The sequence below is a fragment of the Acanthopagrus latus genome, chromosome 24 (genome assembly GCF_904848185.1).
Source record: "Acanthopagrus latus isolate v.2019 chromosome 24, fAcaLat1.1, whole genome shotgun sequence".
Lineage (NCBI taxonomy): Eukaryota > Metazoa > Chordata > Actinopteri > Spariformes > Sparidae > Acanthopagrus > Acanthopagrus latus.
Window position 1 is genome coordinate 4,723,616 of NC_051062.1, and position 22,892 is coordinate 4,746,507.

At 38.6% G+C, this 22,892-nt stretch overlaps 1 protein-coding gene across 10 annotated transcripts in view; it reads right to left on the reverse strand.

The window, feature by feature from the left end:
* LOC119015607 (interleukin-1 receptor accessory protein-like 1) overlaps positions 1 to 22,892 on the reverse strand; it is a 298,993-nt gene that overhangs the window by 228,429 nt on the left and 47,672 nt on the right. The window contains exon 4 of one of the 10 annotated variants that reach the window (XM_037091770.1): positions 16,901 to 17,021. The exons of 8 other annotated variants lie outside the window; for them this stretch is intronic. The gene's annotated coding sequence lies outside the window, so the exon portion shown is untranslated. Of the gene's footprint in view, positions 1 to 2,216; positions 2,693 to 16,900; positions 17,022 to 22,892 lie in introns of those variants that run through there. One more of the 10 variants, XM_037091777.1, reaches the window with a different exon arrangement.

The window sequence follows — 22,892 nt, forward strand, 5'->3', positions numbered from 1 at the left end:
ACCATAAACACGCGGGCTGGATCACCTGTCAGCATTTCCATTTCCCCTTGAGTCCTCTTAATGTAATCTAATAGCCATGATTAAGGTGGCCCCTTCTCAACTTCTTCTCCGACATTCTTCCTCACAAATCCTCATCAATTGCTCCAATCACTCCTCACACAGAGCCAATATTCCACGGTGAGACAACCGTTATTTCCACCATATTAATGAACTCTTTCATTTGGAAGCCTTTGACTGCCGCCCCTTGATTGCAAAGCCAAGGCCAATAGGCCTTGGTGACAGCTTCTTGGAAATTAAAAGTATCAATCAAGGGGAAAAGCTTGCAATGTCTTTAGATCCTTGAGGGAATTGGAAGCTGAATGGGGTCAAGTTCTATTTGCTTGTCATGGTGTGGTTTAGCGTATTTTAATGCAGTATGAGTGGGGTTCAGGCAAAACCACAGAGTTCATCATATTTCGACAGCCAAATAAATTTTAGGAGCCATCATGTTAATGTAAAGACTGCAAATAACAAGTACCTTGTTGTGCTGAGTTGGAAATATTTGAGCTTTGATGCTCAACTGAGGAAATTCAAGCATAGTTTAATAAGAAATAGAAGCATTCAAATGTGCTATGATAAGTCATTCAAAATTGTGCTTGAAATAAACCTGCCCTTGAAATGAAGACTTTACTGGTGCATTAACTTGGCCTTTAAACCTACACTTAATTTATCGGGGAGCAGAGGAGGAATTTAATGCTGCTGGGTAAACTTGACCAGCATAAAAAAGTGCCAATGCTGAATGACATAATCTCTAAAGTCTAAATCAATTTCTGTGTAAGAGCACTCGACTCAGCTCGATATGTAGCTGCAGGGCTTCCGTTAAGTGGCCGCTGCCACTTACCTATGAATTCATCTGCTGCTGGTTGCTCCAGTAGCAAAGCTTGACCCCAAGATGCTGGAGATGAATCAAGTTATAAAAAAGAAAATAACACCAGGAAGATATCGCCTAAAGCAGAAAGTGTCAAGAGGACACTGGAGCAGAAAGATTTGGAGCAGAGCATCATGCAAGTGGATTAAAGAGTAGTTAAAATGTGGTGAAAATGTTCCTGATGACAAAATTAGAAAATCATATGTGATAAATGAGGTGCTCGTTTGAATGTAAGGCAAATACTACCTGGCCTTAAAAGGTTCTGATTGGTCATAGATTAACAAAAAAACATGAGAAAAGAAGCATCTCTGCTGCAGTCCTAGCTTGATGAAACATAGAAATGCAGCTTGCCAGGCTACAGTACCCTCTGTAACTCATCTATAGTAGGAGAGGAAGAAGGAACTTTCCCCGACCTTTTAGAACCAGCATCAGCTCTAACTTTACATCAGTGTCTCTTCCCCATTCCAAAATATGTTGAACTGGCATACCCCTGTCTGGTCAGAGCCAGAGTGGAGCTATAACATCAATCTGGACAATCAAAGGCCATCATCCATCCAAGCAGAGAGAAGTAAGCAGGGGGAAAGAAGAGGAAATACTAGCACATACAGAGAGCTGACTCGCCAAGCAATCACTCAGCAGAAATAATTTGAAATAACTAAGCCGGGGTTCTTCTCACCTCCCTCCTCTGGCACACACACAGCCGCACGCGCTTTGGATGTGCGCGCACAGAGCGACACGCAGATGTGCACAAATTCCATACACCCACAGACACACGCACGCACACACGCAATCGCACTTCCACAAGCGCACATGCACAAAAAACGCACTGCTGACGCACCGGAGCTACATGCAAATGCGCACACTGTTACACAATTGACGTTGGGACAAAATAACACGCACATCGAACAACATGCGTATGCTGGCGCACTGTGGCCGCTCTGCTCGGATAATTGGGTTTTACAAAGAAAAAAATATTACAGAGGACTTCAGCGGAGGTGGTCGTGCAGCCGCGGACAGTTCTACTGAGGAGGCTCTGTGCGCAACTACACCGATAAGAGCGACTGGGATTCGTGCGTAACTGAGGGAAATACAGGTCCGCTTAAAATGCGCATTAAGTGCCGCATATTAGGAGATCATGAATTCGTTTGTAAAGCGCGTCGATGAGTGATCCAAATCTTTGCATATGAGACGTCAGCGCCGTCCAAATTCATCGCTGCTGCAAACTGGGTTAAACAGAAGCACGGGAGGCAGCATGAGCACCTGACCAACTTTGGAAACGTTAAGGGGGGAAAAAATAAATGTAACTTACCCACGAGCAGTTTCCAAATGATACTGTGCACTCTGCTGTCAGTTCTGATAGCCCCACACCATCACGGTGTATCAGAATCTGTTCTGGCTTCAGAGTACAGCAGAGACGTCTTTTTTTCCCCTTCAAAATGAAAAAATAAATAAAATAAAATAAAGAACAATGAATCCCAGCTGTGAAATAGTCCACTTCTCCAAAAGAAAAACGCAGCGTCTATCCTAAAATTACATATTGCCAGCCTGGACTGGCGCAGATCAGAGCACAGAAACACCTGCAGCCGGTCACTTTGAAACAGCAGGAGAGGAGAAAATGAAGAAAATCATGACAGTCATTAGAGGAATGGTCGACAGAATCAATGAAGGGCTATATCACGAGAGGCAATTAGTCTGATTATCCTATTAAATCAGTCGCTCAGCTGCTCGCAGCCACACAGCGCCGGGCAGGTGAGCACCGCGTTAAGCAGGACTACACGAGCGCAAATTTTCCAAAGTGATGTGCAGGAAAAGACACATCGGACGCCGTCTCTCTCTCTCTCTCTCTCTCTCTCTCTCTGAGTGCCGCTGTGTCAACGCGAGATGCGTCAAGTGCGCATAGATTGACCAAGACAGCGCGGCACATGAATGGATTTCTTGTAAAAATAAAAGCACACCATCTGCACACACCACACAAGAATGTGTGTATTCACAGAGAGCATACTTTACTCTTACAGGCTGACAGCTGCAGCACATCAGTACATTGTTTCGCCAAATCAGCTCAAAATGTTGCGTTTTAACGAATCCTCGTTCACTCTTGGCTGTGTCTCCCTTGACGCCTTTTATTCTGAAGAACAAATCGGACGAGTTGTTACCTCATTCTATCTGGCTTTACCTTGTTACCAGTGAGAACGCTTCCAGTCAGACCCGCGTTCCTTTGGAGCCGTCATCCACTGCATGGCGCACTGGCTGAAACCGACAGGAGCACATGAGGAAATCCTCCTTATGCGCACGTTTCGAGAAATGAATGCGCAATATGGGAATTACTTTTACTGGCTCATCCCAAAGAAAAATCAAGAGTGGTGCACGGGCAGGCGGGCAGGCAGGCAAGCGGGCAATGCAGTGCAGCTCAAGTTTGAGGATAGACGCACTGCCGCCCAATGGAAAGAACAGAAAAGGTCTGAAATAAACTTGAGGGGGGGGAAATCGCCGCTTAGTTCTCATTAGAGCATAAAACCATGCAAAACAGAATTAACAGAATAAAAGGAATATCTAAAGACATGTATATGTCTCTCTCTCTCTCTCTCTCTCTCTCTCTCTCTCTCTCTCTCTCTCTCTCTCTATATATATATATATATATATATATATATATATATATATATATATATATATATATATAGGTATATAGATAGATAGATAGATAGATAGATAGATAGATAGATATACATATACATACATATATATATACACATATACATACATATATATATACACATACACATATACATATATATGTATATATGTATATGTATATATATATATATATATATATATACATATACATATATATATACATATACATATATACATATATACATATACATATATATATATATATATACATATATATATATATATATATATACATATATATATATATATATATATATATATATACATATATATATATATATATATATATATATATATATATATATATATATATATATATATATATATATATATATATATATATGGTATAATGTTAAAGAATGTGGTATAATGTTAAAGTATTGTACAATGGCAGGCCAACCAAATCCCATCTAATTATGTACTGGGGCTTCTTGTGACCTTGCACAAACCAGACCTTAATTTTCGACAGAAATCTGTCCAAGTGCAATGATCCATTACCACAAAATCAGATATTTTTGTCTTTGTCTCCTTCTTGTAGGCTTATGAGAAGTGATCACATTTTAATTTCATTTTTATGAAAGAGAAAAACTCTCCAATTGCACTTACAAATTTGTCTCTATTCAAGATTTGCTTTGTACTCAAATAAGGCCTTAAATATTAGTGCTATATATCCACTTCTGACACCAGTATTCATTCCACCGCATCAACATTAACATCATCTTTTTTCTTGTTCAATATTAACAACACACTTTCAGTCTGCTGAAAAGCCTGAAAGGCTTTCAATCTGCACAGTGCATGTCTTACCAGTATTTATGAGTAACCAAGGACTTGTGTCCAGCAGGCAAAAGACAAAACCCTGAATCACTTAAGATGATGAATGGATTGCTCGGCCACCTTCCTTTCTCCCTAAACTGGAGAGGTGTGATACAGATTAAGGACTGGTAGGTAAGCGGGCCCCCCTGTCGGCCTGCCAGGTCCTAAAAAAGGGAATCGTTTGATTTCCCTCTCACTGGGCTACCCCTGTCAAGACTTTGGCCTCTGGCACGATGTTTCTGTGAGGCGAATTTCGATGAGGGGAGGGCTTTGAGGAGGGGGAAAAAAACCCTCCTCGGACTGAAAATGTGCACTTGTGAGCTTTCTTTGTCGTATGTGGACCCTGACGTGAATAGGGGTTTCTTAATGAGCAAAGAAGTGGACAAACCGGCATTGATTCCGCCTTCTATCTGAGGTTGTCGTCCACAAATGGCCTCAACTCAATCAACCAGTTAGTGTGCAACTTTGAGGACGACTGTCGAGTGACGGTTGATTGTTTTGTTCTGTATTTGCATTTTTCCTGCTGGCTTGAGGATTTGGTTGTGAGCCTGGGAGAACAGTGGTGCAGTGTCAATAAATCCACTGATGTGATCTGACATTTAAAATTCAACAATATATTTCTGTATCGATTACGTGCTGGAGTGTGAAATCCTGTACACATTCAGGTCATTTTAGTACATTTTACATTATTCATTTATGCTATGTGCATGTGTTAAAATTGTTTGTGATGGTATTCTTCCTGGAGAAATGGAAAGATGATGAGATGAGGAGAAATCTTCTTAACGCATCTTTTTAATGCCTTGTCAACACAGATATTTATCTAAACAGCTATCTTCTTCCCTCAGTTTAAAATTATGTCTGTACTCAAAAGAATGCGAAACTAATAAATACTTGAACAAGGATGCCATTCCAGCAGGGGGCGATTAGGTCTGTGCCAATGATAATTCAAACACCAGAGAAGAATATTCAGCTTGCACAGAAACTGGAGTTTTGAAAAGCTGACATATTTTAAAAATCTGTTTTAGCGAACTAAAATGCAGTTAGCATGTGAATGAGGTCAAAATGCAAAAGAATATGTTCAATTTGCAAAAATATCTGTATATATGTAGAACAAGGCCTTAATGGTGTAAAATAGTACTAAATGACAGACTTGGATTTTGCCAACGTTTGCCAGACCAAGATCATCTTTTTTTGTCTGAAGAAAAAGTAGTATTGATGGACCTTTAAGCTTTAAGAAACAACAGCCAAACACTAAATATATTATCATCATGAATGTTGAATAATACCTGTATAAGCTGATAACTAAATAAAAACATCTATGATAATTCTCAGTTTTGACCGATTCATAAAAAGATGTTAATATAAAATGCACCTATGCTCTTGGGTGATCAGTACTGTCTTCAATAATGAGTCAAGCTACATGCTAATAATGTGAAAATGTTAATAAATAAGTTTTATCATATTGATAGTGTTCTGGCATTTTTCCAAGATGGTTACCACTATTGCTTTTGTGCAAGTCACATGATTTTCAATCAGCTGAATCAACTGTATTACTGTTCATTCTGGATATTATTCAGAAGTGACTGCTAGTGATATTGGCTTAGTAGCCATTTTGCCTACAGTCTGTTGAGACTTCTGTAGTTCCTATCACCATGTGGGAGAGATCATAGCTGTCAGACATTCTAGCTATCTCAGACTCAAGAATAACTGAGCCTACTAGTAATTAATGTCTGAGGAATATGACATGAATGTGGCACATGACAGCAGTCATTCCCTCACTCAATCGGTCTCTATTCCCCGCGTCAAAAACAATCTGTCATTCTCTAAAGTGAGCGGTAAATGGAGATTTCAGTCACTTATCGTTATATCATGCCGTGCGTGGTTTTGCATGACTAATTCGCACATCTATCACAGTCAAACATCTGTATGAGTTTGTGGGGAAGTTATTGTATTGCATCTAATTTGGACACTCCAAAACAATTGTGAAAAGTAGAAACACTACACTGGGTAGCAATAAGGAAGTGTTTTGGTGACAATATTGTGCAGTGAGGTTCATAGCACAGAATGTTTCAGATTTTAACAAGTTTATTGAGATGATTTGTAATTTAATCTTTGTTGCTTGTTTGTTTATGAGATAAAATTCCTTTTCCATAAGAGCACTGGTAGACGTATATTTTCACTTTTCTCAGTACAAAGGTGAGTCTAGTAATCCTGGAGTCATCAGTATGCATCTTAAACATTAACATTTCAACCAGATGATGATGCAGGACCAGGACTAGAACTTGTGTGGTGTATAGATTTTAAGGTATTAAAGAATTGCATTGGTCAGCAAAAGATATTCAAGATATTCCAAAATCTACTTAACAGTTATAGTTGATTAGACTTTTCAATAGTTTTCAAGGGTTATTTCAAACATGATATTCTTTTTGGTTAAATTAACTAAGGGAGAGCCCACTGCAGCAATCTGTAAAAAAAAAACAAAAAAAAAACAGCACAGCCATATGTTCTTGCCCCACTTCTTCAGCTGCATAACTCAACCTCATTTGGACTGGGAGAGATAATCAGACATCACTTTGTGAGATGGACTGTTTTCAGAGAAGGCTACAAATTTAATTGGGGTAATGAGGTCACTGGAGGAAGCCTTGAAGCCTTTCTCCAATTACTGCCTACCAAACAGAGTACCAACAGGACTGAGCAGAAAACATTTCGACATGACAAAGTTATTAGAGTGTACCACACAGATTAACAATGCGTGACCCTTCCTATTAAACCAATAATGCATGTTTTAATTTGATCCTGTTGCTGAATAATGGTCCAGGATGAAGTCGGAACAGAAAAAAAGACATCAGACAGTTTTTATCTGCACCTTTTACAGTGGATGAGTTGAACTCACAGACACATACTGTCAGAATCTTTACAACAGGACATAACCTCTCTGGCAAAGATGTTGTGCATGTATTTTTGGGGTGATATCTTCAGACAGTTGATGCATAATTCACCACTCACCTCTGATTCAGTTCAGCGGAGAAGATTTAATGGGCTACAACTTTACGTAAATATCAAAGTGATAAGCACACTCCACACTGCTGAGGTACACGTTTTGAAAATTCATGGGGAGCTATAGCATCATTTTAAAGTGTTGAAATAAACCATTTTACCCATGTTAAAATGTCTTTTATTTTGAATATAATCTAAATACAATGCTGCCATGCAAAAATGTAAAACAACAGAGTTTTTCAAGACCTCCAAGCAAATATGGGATTCCAACCAGTCAACAGAGAGCTCTTGGATGTGAGAGCAGTGTAGCTGACTTGCAGTCTGTTGCACACGAATCAGTTTGAAGTACTGTTGAGGCACCAAGTGGTGAACATATTTTGTCTCTATGTCATGTCTCTTTCAGCATGTGAGGAAAAACAACACATTGGATGTTGCAAAGTCACAATGAGCCCCTGCTGCGGCAAACAAAGGAGGACCAGACAATTCGTGCATGATGGACACGGACTCCTCTGACGGTAGAAAACTCTGTGTCGTGTCAGCTGTGTGAGTCCTTTATTTCTATTTGCACGGTAATTCAGTACATTAATTCAGCTGGTGAGTGAGATATTTATATACTTTTTTCCGTTTTGTTCAGTCTTTTGTGGAGTTTGCTGACTATAAGAAACACAATGTTTGTTTTGTTTATGCCATTATGTTGAGCTGCATTAGTAAGTATCTTAATAATACAGACAAGGGCAGACATTCAATGGTCTACAACAATATCCCACATGGCTTTCTTTCCTCTCTTAATAGCTTTCTTTCTAGCTGTATGCAAGCTAGAAAAAGTCAGCGGACTACCCGTTTCCTAAAATAAATAGTTGCATGCTCTGGCCGAGGTAGGTCTGCTTGCAACTCAAAACAGTTATTCTTGTCATGGTGCCACTACTTAATTCCTAGTTTGTTTTCCCTTTAAGCTTGTCTGAATGGCCTTGTCTCATCTGGTCAAACAAATCAAACAAGAGGAGAAATTTTATGGTAGATCCCCTGTCTGTACTGGTACATAACCACATTGGAAATTTAAATGTCTGTCCTCTTTACAGTAAACCCCAGAGAGGTATAAAGGGGATGGAGAATATACTCTGAAAAAACAGAAAGGCTGTTTTACAGGTGCAAGTCAATGGATGGTGATAGCTATGATCACTGACATGTGAAAAGTCTGGATAGAAAAATAAACCAACAAATGTGGTGCTCATATTGAGCTTTTCTTTCAGTTTCTTTATGGCTAGCAGCTTTTAAGTTTTTCCCAAGTTACAGACAATTAAATCTATTTTGGTTTTACCCTAATTCCAATGAAACTTTTGTTGACAGGCTGAGGTACAATTTTATTTGTCCTACATGAACCTAATGAAGGCAATTATAGAAATGAGAGCAAATTAGTTTTTTTTTTTTTTACTTTTTCACACAAGAAAACAAACTGTAGCATTGGCAGACACCTACTGGGCCCCCAAACGCTACCCGCATCCCACCCACCTCAACCCTGGTCCCTGCATGGCGGCATGAAAGGTCTGCACGCAGTTGAGAGAAAGCTGCTATGCTAGGCTTGGAAAATGATGAAAGCACTGTCTTTGACTCCAAGTGTTTGAAGCTCTCTCTACAGTTTATTACTTTCTACAGAAGCTTAGAGTAAAAGGATGGAGTGAGGAGTGCGAGAACTGTGAGCGACCTGCTAACCTTAGAAAATACTTTCTACTGGAAAGTGTGGTTAAAGACTGTCCCCTTTGTCAGCCACATTAGCCATGTTACATAACTGACTTCAGTTACATAATCATATCCATAACTTAACAGTAGTTTTGTAGCCAAGTAACATTTCATTGAAAAATGTTGGGAGTCAAAGTTTTGCAGATTTTTGGTATAAATAATTTGTCTGGCATTCCAGCATCATGCATTTCATGGACACATTCAAAAATCCATTTTCTGCCATATGTAGAATAAAACAGTAATCCAAACTCTGTATGTTCCTCTCACAAACAGATTTTGTTAAGGCAGAGGAGTTGCATATAAACAGAATTCATGGATGTTTGCAGCCCTTTAATCATATTTTGATGATGCAGCTCAACAAGAAATTTAGGGCCTAGATATATACACTGGGGAGGGAGGACTGAGCAGAATGATATCTGAGGTAAGTAGAGATATGTGCTTAACATTCTTATTCAAAGTGTATATGCAGCTTTACATGGTTTTTAATCCTGCATGGATGTAGGTAAAAGTGTGGCACAAATTTCTGTGCTGAAAGCAGTCTCTGTGGATAACTTCACATATCTTTGATGAGATTGGATGTAAAAGGTATTATAGTTCCTGACAAAATTGAATAAAGAAGTTACAATTAATTTGACTAGCTTAAAAAACATTTCAAGTCCATTCTTAATCAAGTGTAATTTTATGGTCTAATGGTATGTACTGATTATTGTATACTAATTGTTTCAGTTTCTTTAAGACGTTTCACCTCACATTCAAGAGGCTACTTCACTTCAAATAGAGGAGAGTTGCAAGCTTTTAAACTCTGTGTGGGAGTGTCCTTACAGGGTCATGAAGACCATGTGTGAACTCTGAGTTTCAGAGTTGTTAGGCCCCCTTGTGGGTCATTGACCCAACCGGACTTCTGACTGACCCAATGGGTATGGACTATGTTACATCTTTACGTCTGTGCTTTCAAGGCTATGCCATGTCAAAGTGTATCACTACTGCATGTTATCAATACACTAATAATACAGTATAATTACTCAGCTCTGTGATGTAGTACTGTGTAAATATAACAAAATATCTGAAATCCAGCTTGCTTGTACTGAATGCAACACAGGGTTAACACCAATATTGATTTAGCACAGCTAACATTTACCATCGATTGCTTTCCTTTGGTTTTCGTCTGTTTGATTCCAGACAGTCTCTCACTTTTGTATCAAATAGCTGCACACAAAATCTAATTTCAGCTTTCACACAAATATTCACAACATTAAAAAATCCATCTAGATGGGGTCTATATATTATTTTCTCATTTCATTTAATATTTTCTGAAGGGCATTGTTTATTTATCCAGTTTTGATAACTTTTCTCTAATTCATTATTGGTGTCCAGGGCCCCCTCTGCACTGTGTTCTGAATTAAAATCTCATCAAACAGGATTTTGGCCAGTATTTAGAATGCAAAATTTGTGAAATCTTGATAGTCTGTCAGGATAAGCACTGCAAGCCATCAGGCATCAGCTTTAAATCAAGTCATGTTATTTTGACTATACTCATTGTAACTAGTTGCTATAAAAAAGAGCTTCAGTAACTAGAAACAAAATGAATGAGGCTAAATGGACTTTATGAAGGACATGCTGTATATTATGCTTCTACAATACGGGTCATGACTTCAAAGCCAAGCTATTCTGGCATTGTGTTCAATGGAATGTGAATGCACCTGGACTGATCTTTCCACGATGTCCTGCATGTTTCCCTGAAATGTTGTTTAGGGGGGTAATTGAGTGATATGAATAATAAGTTATTCCCGGTGAGCTCTATTTGGCTTTGTAGTGGTAACCAGGATTATCCAGGCCTTGCACTTTGATTTATGAATGATGCATCAAGGGGTCCAATCAAGATATTCAGTACGCTGAAACAAAAAGGCTCCCTGCCTTCGTGTGGACATCACACTTCTTAATTAATGGAAACAGACCCAGGTGGTCCACGTGTGCTTGATGTCAAACCTTAGATCATATTTGAGATGCGTACCTCAAGATGAAACAAGAAATATTCATTAATACTGATGAGGAAGGAATGAGCTGCAAGGGGAGTGGTTGATACTGATTCCAGTTCATTTAGGGGCACTACATATGGGCAAGGATCCCGGTGACAAACAATAAGAGCTCTGTTGGTACAGGATTAGAATAATGTGGGCATCTCATCTTACTAATAAATGACCATTCAGCTGCTGTTTCCTAAAATGCAGAATGCCTCCCACACAGCTGGCACAAGAGCTTGATCTTACCACATGGCTTGTTACTGCTCAGTGGGACTCAATATGGAGCAGTGCCATGCTCTCATCCAAGTGTGTGAGGTATAAAATTATCCAATTTAAGATTTTATGCAGGGCATATAGAGAGACTGTCAAAGATGAGTAAGAGCCACTGGTTTGTATTGGCAAAAGAGTGGGGAGGTTGATACATCATTCCATCTATTTTGGGATTGCCTTGCTGTAAAATTATTCCGCTCTGAAATGGTATCCATAATGTTAAAAGGTTCTAATCTTCAGAGCCAAAACTGTGTATATAAATGCTGTTAATCAGCTATGGACACTCCTTAGTACCCCTTTGGAGGTGGAAGGAGGGAAGGTAAGCTAATGTTGACTGAAGACATTTGATTGAAGTCTGTGTGGTCTTGATAGTAGATTTATAGCAACCAACCTTCTCAAAGAGTTTGATGCGAGGGCCATTCTGAATTAAGGTGTTTACTGGGTTTAAGCTATGTAAATTTCAGATTTTACCTGACGGTTATGCTTGCTTTAATACCAGTACTTATATCCACATTTCAGATCATTAACAACAATCTTGAAGTAACAATCAAGCAGTTACGTTGTTCGAAATACAACAGTAAATAATTGTGCTCTTTACAGTGCAGTCTAACAAATTAATTTTGTTTGAATAAAGAAGTCAGTCAAGAATTTGCCTTCTTCCATCATGCTTTGAGTAACCACAATCTATCTGCACGCGGTGTGAGTAGATTTCCAACTACACAATAAACAGCTGCATTTAAACTATTCATCTAACAAAGCACTGGGGCTGCTTCTTGGTTCGTTATTCTCTGAAATATTCATAACTGACTTACTGTATAAAAAAAGAGAAAAAAGCCAGAAAAGATTTTTCACGTATCTTGGGCAGTGGAATGGCCTACTCCTGTTTGTAGTATGACTGAAAAAACAAGCAGGACTACAAGGACTACACACCCAACAGTCATATGAGCAACAACGTCTCATTTGAGACTATAGCCAACCTATACTCTACATATTGTAGGTCCAACATGCTAGCTAGCTTATGAAACCAACTACCTCTACTTTCACCACTACAGCTGTTGATATGGCCAGACTTGCAGTAAATTTGTTGTCTAAATACTGGTTGCACAAGACAATGGAGCTCTCAAGTAGTTTGACACAAAACTAAAAAGTACTTTAACATCTTTACAACAAACTACAATGTCTTGGGAAATGCTATATTAAATTCAGAAATATGTGCAATTCATGTCACAAATCAAATAGAATCAAAACATGTTTACTGCTGTTACCAAAAAATGAGATCCCATGGGGGAATTTGCCTTATTTTAATGCTAAGAAATTTCATCAATTCCTCGAAGAGCTTAATTATTGGAGATGCTATGTAACAGGTATTCAAGCCACTGCATGTTTTGGAACTTCCACATTTACTTTGGCACTCAGCCTTTGTGTCAGCAAGAGCAGGCACCACCATTTATTTAACAGCTCGTCAGAAAGCCTTCCTATACTCAACAATGAGTAAGCCCAGAGCACAGCCTTGTCTCCATTAATTATAGCTTACGTAATGTAGCACATGATAAAACATTATTCTAAAATTATTCTGCAAGGTTGAGCACAAAACACTCTCTACTCTGAACTACACGGCTGTGTTTTTGTTCTTTCTTTAATGGGGTCTCGGTTCATTTGGACTTTAAGCTCATACATTTCTAATGGGAGCTTTTCATGTTGCTCGCAAACTCTCAACTAAAACAGAATGCATCTACACTACCAAACACTTTTGAAAAGTTCTACAAACTTGTGAGGCCACTTACGACTCAAATGTTGACTTCACAACTGGATTTGAGGGAGAACAGTAAATAGCTTGAATGCCATAGCGATTGCAATTTTTTCTGTCTTATCATATTATTGATACATCGCCATAAATTGCATGAACATTAAAGTGACTGACAGTAAAATGAGAAATGTTGCTGAGATTGTGAAATGCAAAATATCATCATAACACCTGAATTTTGAGGCAACAGCTTCTGAAAATACCGTTTTCAACACAACACTTTTGTTTCAACCAGCTGCCCTTGAAATAGACAGATTGAGCTTTCAATAGTAGACCAAAGCTTTTTACCACAATTCCCAGGGCTATGATTACGGATTAGACTTCCCTCAGGCAATTCCGAGTGAAGGGCCGATGAGGCATAGAAACCTAGCATGCGGTCCAACTGTGGGCCAACTAATTGGTGACAAAGCCAGATCCAAAAGGATGATATCTTTGTATACATATGGTAAGCCATATTCATACACAAGTACACAGAAAGATTGACAGATAGAGTTTGCAGTGCCTATTCTCCACATCGACTCTATTCATCACCTCGTGGCATCTCTTGGCAGAAAATGGCGATCAGTCTCTGATGGCATGTAACATAGCTTTGGAGAGCCATCACGCTAAAGGCCAGGTTTGTTTGAAGTTCGCTTTGCAATGCATCAGTGGGGATGACCTAGATTTCCTATCTCTCTCGTTCCTCCAAGAGTGCAGAGAGAGACAGCCTCGTTTCAGCCCTTTTCCATCTTCTAACTATGTCAGCTCGCCTGTAAACATTTGGCACAGAGTCACATCACTGCGTCTCCCTGATTTTCCTGCAGACAACTCCCTCTTCCCGGTGTCAACTCTTGACTCCCCACGTGTTCCTCCCTGAGGATGGAGGTGGAAGGCTGCTGCTCAGCTCCCACCTCAAAGCTAAATCAAAGGGAGATATAGTACAGGATGATATTTAAAAAAAAAAAAAATGAAACAAATGCATGCCACTCACTCTACTGTGAGTATGAGTGCATGTCATCACTCTTCTAATCTCATTTCTTCAATTCGTTTGAGGATGAAACAAGGATTGGAAAATAATGGGTACTTCCAATCTTAAGCATTTTTCTCAAGACTGTGCAAAGAAAAATTAAACTCCTAAAAAAAAAGCATTTGAAGTAATACTGAACAGATTTGGGTCATCATGTTCCTGTTTTTGGCTGTGAAAATCATCCTACCATCATAAACTTCTTGTGGGGATTCTGACCCATGAAATGCAACGCAGGTTAAACCCCAAGTGAACCTTATTCTCAGCAACATGGCCTGTCTGTCTGCCTGTCTGCATGTCTTCCAGTTCATCTTACTGCTCGTCTATCCATCTGCTGTCATGCCATGTTTGACTCATTGCCTGACAACCACGACAAAAAGAAATGAACAAATTGCAAAACAGGGAAACTGACACAGTTGGTAGCTGGCCTTTTGCCTCTGAGGTACGATGTTTATTTTGATCGTATCTAAAAGCGGCTACTAAAAAAGAAGGAGGCATTAGCCAGCCATCTCTCCCTCCTTTCCTCACGTCCTCTCTTCCCCTCCCCACTCCTTCCCACACACCCACAGGGGACAGTCGTCACTGCAGAGCACACTAGATTGAAGGCACAAGAACAACGTTAAAAACTGCTTCAGCTCAACAGCAGACTCAACAAGCCAGAGAGAGTGTGTACTGTGTTTTTAATTATGCATGCTGCGCAGCATTACACAGCCCCGCCAGTCAGAGAAATTGCGCCGTCTTTGCTATTTCTGCTCAAGTCTTTTGTTGGTTCCCTTGGTGACCATGTAATCTGACATCATTAGACAAGTACAATGTGATAGCCAGAGTTGCAGGTGCCTTGTTCGAAAATATCTAACTTATGCCTGCCTAATCCTGTCACACAAATGCCACTACTTCCTCTCACTGTGCGGAAATTTTTATTAGAAAACCCGTTTGAACAACTCTGTCAGACCTCAGGATGCTGGTGAAAAACAGAGTGTCTCAGGAGTAGAGCGAATTAATGTTCTTTCATGGAAAATCAACCGCACACTGTAGCTCTGTGTGTGGGTTTGAATTTTGGCTTGGGTCCTGGCTATTTCGCTTGTACAGCTCCGCTTCTTAATATCCTCTGTGTGCAATAGCAGGTGCAAATATAAAAGAACACCGTAACATGATGGATTGCTCAGCTTCCTCACAGCAAATGAAGAAGCACTAATAAAAAAAATCTGTAGAGTAATAAAGTCTGACTTATAGTCTGTACAGGTTCCTTACAATAAACACTCTGAAGTCAGAAAAAAAACAACAACCGCTGAGTGCTGTTTCATGCTGTGAAGATTCCTCTCCAAAATCTGAGCCTGTAGCACATTTTGTTTCAATCTCCCTTGGAATAACACTCAAATTGGACACTTCTGCAGCACATGACTCATGTCGAAGGCCAATTATCCATGCCAATGAATCAAGCAACAGAAGTGATGATTAAATGTACATTGCTATCGAGTTTGTTTGCCTTGTTTTTTGCATTGGGCCTTGCCCCACATGGCCTCAAACAAAGAGAAGGCCTTTGGAGAAATCAGAAGCCTAACTACTAGAGCTTGAGGAGGTCAAGAACAAATGGACGAAGCCAGGACCCAAAAAGGTGTTAAAAACTGTGACTCTGGTTGACCTGCCCACAAAGCTTCACCCGATCCCTACTGACTCCCAAATAATTTGGTGCTCCAAGTCCAACGCGACACACGCTAGTTGCAGCGAGTGACTAAACAGTATATAGTGTTTTTCTTTGTTGTGCTTACGTTGTGTTGTGAAAGGACCACCAAATCTGATTTATGGTTTACTGTAACGTGTGCTAACTGTGTTATTATGCTCACTAAGAGCTCATACAGGCTAATCCACTTAGTGGATAGCCTATGTAGTCTTGCCACTGTGTGTGACCACAGTATGTCATGTTCCGGCTCAATCAGCGGACAATAAACAAACCTCAATTCACTTGCTGGCCACTGTTTGAGGGAGAGATGATCCCTGATTTCAGGGTGGTGCCCCGTGTTCATTTATGACTCATAGTTACCTACTTTTCATTAATTAACTATAACAATTGTATTAATTAATAATAATATTTTAATTAATAATCAGTATCGATTCCCAACATTTGTTAATCAGCAAAGTGAAATTTCTGTCATCACTTGTTTTACAAAAACTGGTCCAACAATTAATTTATCTAAATACATGGTGGTGACCTACTATAAAATGTTTATGTAAATGTTCACATACATTATCACAATTTGGTTATTGTAGATCATTGTGTTCATGAGCAGGTCAGTACCCAACACCCAAACTTAATTTTGAGGCATGGTTTTCCTGTATTAACTGTATTAGTCATAGAGTACATTGCTTTAATATAATAATTACACAATGCTATGCATAATCATCCCTTCTTTCCCAGTGTTTGTCTTGCACATATGCCTGTATACGTCAATACAGTTCATTGCTACTACACTGTTTAGATTACAGGTCACATAGCTCTAAGGTTTAAAATTCGACAAAGGACCACCTTCCTCCGATATTTCAGACTCTTGATGCAAAGGAATTGAGAGTAAAGTGAGCAATAAACAGGAGCAAGTGACTGAATCTCTCTTTTCAGAAGCTTTGGTTGTTATCATCATAAAAGCCTGCACAATCCTGACCTTTTGCTTCCAAGGATGATTGTCAGGCTGAGGGGGAGATGAAACACCGCGGATGTTTTGAAGTGTTTTCTATGCTTGTGCCTGTTTGGTGGAGCAGACCTTCAGTGTTGGTGGGAACAGCCTTTGATAAATGGAAAAAAAAATAAATCACGTGGGTGAAAAGGTGATGATGAAAAATGTCTTTTGGAATCAGTAATCCAGACATTTAAGTTATATAAATCTAGACAATAAAGGAGTACATTTATTTTACTTGAAAGTAGATTGATTAGTAGCTTAGAGATTAGTAGATAAATATTCATTTTTATGAATATATAAAAAGTTATTTGATCAATCTGTATGTAACAAGGCAGTAACTGTGCTAATGCCAGCAAGATCTGAGTCTGAGTTATGGGTAAGTCTTCAAAAAATGTGAAAGTTTGTCAAAAATCAGACTGAATTTGTCAAAATCATACTCCTACAGTATCACGGAAACCACTGCTCGCTACTTTCACTTGACTGTTATTATGAACAAAAATCTTTATTTGTACAGATGATAACATGAGGGAAATAAAGTCGGGCTTCGGCTCATGTCAGGCCTTTCAGTTCTAATGGGTATCAGACTTTTGGGCTATCCAATGGAAGATCGGGGAGAGGGAGGACATGTTTTATCTGGTCTTGATCATAACACGTTTTCTGTTAAAAGATTCAGCCTATGCTGCATGAACATCATCTGACTCTGGCACTTCATGCCCAAATGGGGATTAAATATTTAGCTGGATGTCTGCACAGAGTTTTCTTACTTAACAAGCTACATCACCACGCAGCAGTTTTTCTCTCGTACAATTTTTACTGACCAGTTCAAAAGCAACAGTACTCAAGACTTTGCAGAAATGTTCCAGCTCGCAGTTCTGCAAAATACTTATTTCTCTTAAAAAGGATTTTGCATTGGGATCCACTGTTATTTTGACAGCTGTGGAGTGTAACTATCAGCAGTCCAGTGTGTGCAGCTGCATTTGACCCTCGGGCCCTGTGGCCCCTCTGATATCACCCACCCTTTGAAACATAGATAGAGATACTGCACTGAAGGTCAGTTGGATTTGATTACTGTCAACACTATAGCCCCTTCAGTCTTCCCTGTATTCTATCAGAATAACAGGTTTCTGTGATGTAAATGTGTTTTATCTACACCCCCTTGACGTACAAGGAGATGGCACAACATGAAGCAAAATGCCCATAAGACCCTTAGAAAATGACATATTAGAATCTTATATTTAACGTAATAAAGTCAAGAGCAACACAACCCAACAAGAAATATTACCTTTGCGGAGTTTGTATGTGACTGGTGTTAACCCATAAAGATGCTAAATTCAGTGAAATCTAGAGTATCTATTTATTTTTATATTCATTTTTTTTTTTTTTTTTTTACATCCATTGCCATCATTTTTAAACTATTTGTGTTCTACAGATCTTCACAACAGCAGGTGCTGGTGCTCTACTGCTTTTGTCAAAACAGGCTACTAGACTCAACAAAAACTGAAATTTCTGTGTAGTCACATTTTAAGAAGTAATCTCAAAGTATTCATATGTAAATCAAAGGAAACAAAGAAGGAAAAATGAAATTATTCCTCTTCCAAATGAGAGGCTGAAAATGAAACACATTATTTCTTAATTCATTACACTCTGAAATTTTGTCCAACAGCCTATCAAGGTCTGGTCTGACCGTGAGCTTATACTGGTAAATGTAAATGGACTTGCATTTCTCTAGTGCTTTTCCAGTCTACTGACCACTCAAAGTGCTTTACAACACTCACTGTGTCACATTCACATACACATTCATATACTGATGGCAGAGGCTGCCATGTGAGGTGCCAACTGCTCATCAGGTGCAATTTGGGATTCAGTATCTTTTCAAGGACTCTTCAACATGCAGTTGAGATGGCCAGGGAAATGTAAGCTTATCTAACAATATGCAAAAAAATATAAATTATGATTTTAGCCTTCCTTAGCAGATTTAAATGTATCTAAGACATATGCAACTATTAATTGAACAGTGCATTTGAATGTAAACTGCATAAACTTGCTACAATATAATGCACATGATGTAAGCATGTAGAAAACATGTGTATAGCTCCTCCAGTTTGTCTGTTTGTAAACTTCAGCTTATTAAAACCCAGATTACAACTACATTTCTAAAGTGAAGAAAAGTCTCCCAAAAGGAAGGGACCTGGTGATGTTTATGTTACCATGACATTTCATTGGCACTACTGTAAACTCACCAAGCCACGATAAATAAAGCCTATGACTTTCTCTGTTTGCACCATTAAAACATACTATTGCACTGGATCTTGTTTGCCACAGGTTCTTCATCTACCATTTAGTTAGGTATATGTTGTGTTTTATAGTTACAATATGTAACCCAGTAAAAGCCACATGAAGCAATATCTCCAATTAGCATAGCTATCTAGTCTTGTTCAAGTAGCTCAGATCCACTAATCAACTACGTTATATGAAGTTTGAAAACAGATGCAAGATGACATTAAATACCTCAATCACTATGACGCTCCAGTAGATTGTGGACACCGTCAGCATCGATCATTACCTATAATCATCAGATTGCCAACCCCTTGAATCAACACACATTTTTCAATAGGCACACAGCTGTGCATTTTATAATGATGACTGTAAAAAAAAAAAAAAACTGCAGCACTACAGATACTAATAACACCTGTCATCTCATTCAGATAAATGTGTTTAAGGCCATAGAACCTCCAGCAGCTCTTTTTAACCTTTGGAAAGGCTTTTAGTTGGCTCAGCTGCAATCCATCAAAAGTGATTTTCTGTTCCTAAAATTAAATACATGTAAATGCCCAGTGATTTTTAAATGAAGTCATATAATTCCTCAATGAATACCGAGTGTGTGCTGGTTGACTGAAATGAAAGAGCCCAAAAAATGCTTCACTATGTTAAATCACATGACAGTAAGACAGGGTTAGCACTTTGTTTCCAGGGAGACAAAATCAATACTTCATGACCAGAAACTGAGTGCATGTCATACAGTAATTGGAGCCAACTTTAATATACTGTACATGAACCCAGACACAGCTAAAAAATGTCTTGGTTATTGATATCTTGACATGCTGGTCGCTGCTTTGAGAATGAACTAATTCTGTCTGGTGATCCATTACAACTTTAATTTGCTCTAAAACATAAGAAGGATTTTTTTTGAGAACTGTGAATTTCTATATGGAAGAATACTGCAGCTACTTGTGTAGACTCAAGAAAAGGTGTCATACTTTTCTGTGGCCAATTAAGTCATACAAATGCTGTATAATATGTATTAAGAAAGTTGGAAATACAATAAAAAAGAGCTTCCACTCTTTGGCACAGACTGAATGTAAAATGGGCAGAGGGCCACAGACAAAAACGACTGAATAGGTCTCTTGTGTTGAAGGTTCAGTAATGTGATGTGTAAAAAAAAGGCCTCATACAATTTCTACAAGCAAGACAGTTTTTAGCTATTAATACGGCATGTAATGAGCCATCTTTCTCACAATAACATCTTAAATGTTATCAAGCTCAATGAAAATTGATCAAATACAAATTTCCACATAGCAGAGAATTCTTGTGAGAGTCACAGTTTTGGTACAAGGCCAAGCTGGCCCCATGGATCCTACTTTCAGCAGAATCTAGGATAGAGCTTTCTGACTCTTTTGTTATCTTTATTGTCATTTTGCTGACACAATTCCCAACTCAGCACAGGTACACAGATATGGCCACGGATTTGTGGATAACAAAGATTCCTTACAAAGCAATACCAGCCACAGGAGTTCACAGGGGGACGGCTCTCTAATGATTTAGTATCGGAAACTTTTCAGAGCCATTTTGCAGGAACTCAATTAGATTTTCAATTCCAGCCAATAAACAGAATTTACCCCAACAGGGCAATATTCATTGTAGACATGTCATATAGATTAAAACACAAACTAATACATAAACACATAACAACAAGATTATTTTAGAGAGAGCATTACTTAATTTTGAAGGAGTGGCAATATTTTCAATCTTCTTTAATTCAATGCTCGGTGTGTGCTGTCATCTTTTCACACACATGCACACACTCTGCATGTGCTTACATCAAGACTGGTTAAGCTGATGCTGGAACAGGCTTTGAATGGAGGAAATTAAGTGGAGGTGAATGGACAAATTACCAGTAGTCATGCCTTCTTTTACAAAAAGAACAATCAGTAGAAAATTGCTTTTTCCATTTTATAGTCTTGATCTCAGTGAAACATGTCTGCATGTTAGCCCATTCATGACAAAGGACTACATTAAGTACATTAAGGAGAAAACCCACAGAATTTTCTCTGTTAAAAGCTTAACTGTTGATACATTACAAAAAAAGTGATTAGTAGATGAACAACATTAAAAAAGGGTTATCAGTCATTTATCACGCATGGTTACTTCTTCAATTTAGGGATGTATGATGTGGACTTTTTTCAGCTGATAACAACAACCAATAATCAGCCGTTTCACATGGTTGATAACGTTAAGACGAACATCAATTTCACATTTTTATTCCTCACAAGCTCCTAACTTGTAGTTTATGGACACTTGAGAGTAAGAAAGGCTGATATGAAGTGAGAAAAGATTAATGATTTCATATTTCATACATCAAAGAAGATTTGTTGTGTTAAAACTCAGACTTTTTGCCCTCTTCTACCTATTTTCCTTATTTTTCTGTGTGTATTGGTGGAGGGGAAACCAACCACGAAAGTGCATACTACCACCTACTGTACTGGAGTGTGTTGATGCCCTGCTTGTCCCATGAAAGCAGTTTGGCTTTGCATTATGATACATTTGTAAAGAAAATGTACATCATGGCAGTCTTCAGTTCCAATTATTTCGACAGCTCTCATTTTTCTGTGATGGAATAAGTGGAACACATACTACTTAGTATATTTTTGAGCCAGCAGATTAGGTCACATTTTCAGGAGACCTATAGTAAATTCATTACTGAACCAAACTTCATGATTGTTTTTGTTAGAAAATTGGATGTGCTCCACACAATCCACAGATTTTCTTTACTAGGGTAAAAGAAACCTATGGCACCTACTGTATATAGCCAATAATATGAATTTTGTGACAAATTCTAGGCCCAGTATTTATAGTCCAACTCCTACTCATTTTCCACAAAAACTCTACAGTGAAAATATAGATTCCCAGGATCCCTAAAATGGGCGGAAACTTAATTTGAGAAAGTGAATGGATAGCTAGAACTTTAAGTGCTTTACAGAAGTTTATAAATTCCACTGTAGACATTAATGGTTTAGTTTGTATTTCAGAGTGATCACTACAACTCCTGAAACATACTGTACTGACATGCTGCTGTTTCATATTTGTCTTCTTTGATTACTCCAAATATAGTTCCAGAACTATAGAGAGTCTATCAGTGGTGGAGTGAAAACAAGGTAATATTTCTCTAAAAATATCACTGTCTCAAACCAAAGAAGAAAGACTATACTTGAAAGGGTTTATGAGGAACCACTCTAATGACAGAGACTACAGGTCAGTGTTTCCTCTACTGAAGTATCTGACTGACCAACAACATCGGAATAGCGTTTTATTTTAGGTTTAACAGTTGTCATTAACAATAGTGAGTTTCTGAATCTCACTGCATGAAGTTTTTTTTCTCTGTATGGTCATTTGTGAAGGGGAACTGGGAAAAAAAAAGAAAAGCTCCTGGAGGACTTGATAGAAAGAAAGGAAGGAAGGAAGGAGACACTGGCACCAGAGTGGTGTGATGTAGAGGACAGTGCCATGGGTCTTTGAGCCAGATGATTTATTAGACAGTACTTGAGTGTGAGTTTCAACTTCCAATAATTCTTGCCTGAGATGGAGACTGAAAGGCGTCTTTATTTAAAGCTTTTTTTATGGGCGCCGTAATGAAGATTGAGTGCAATGAATACATGTACTTATTTTTCATCACCTCTGCAAACTAAATTGGAAGATGGTT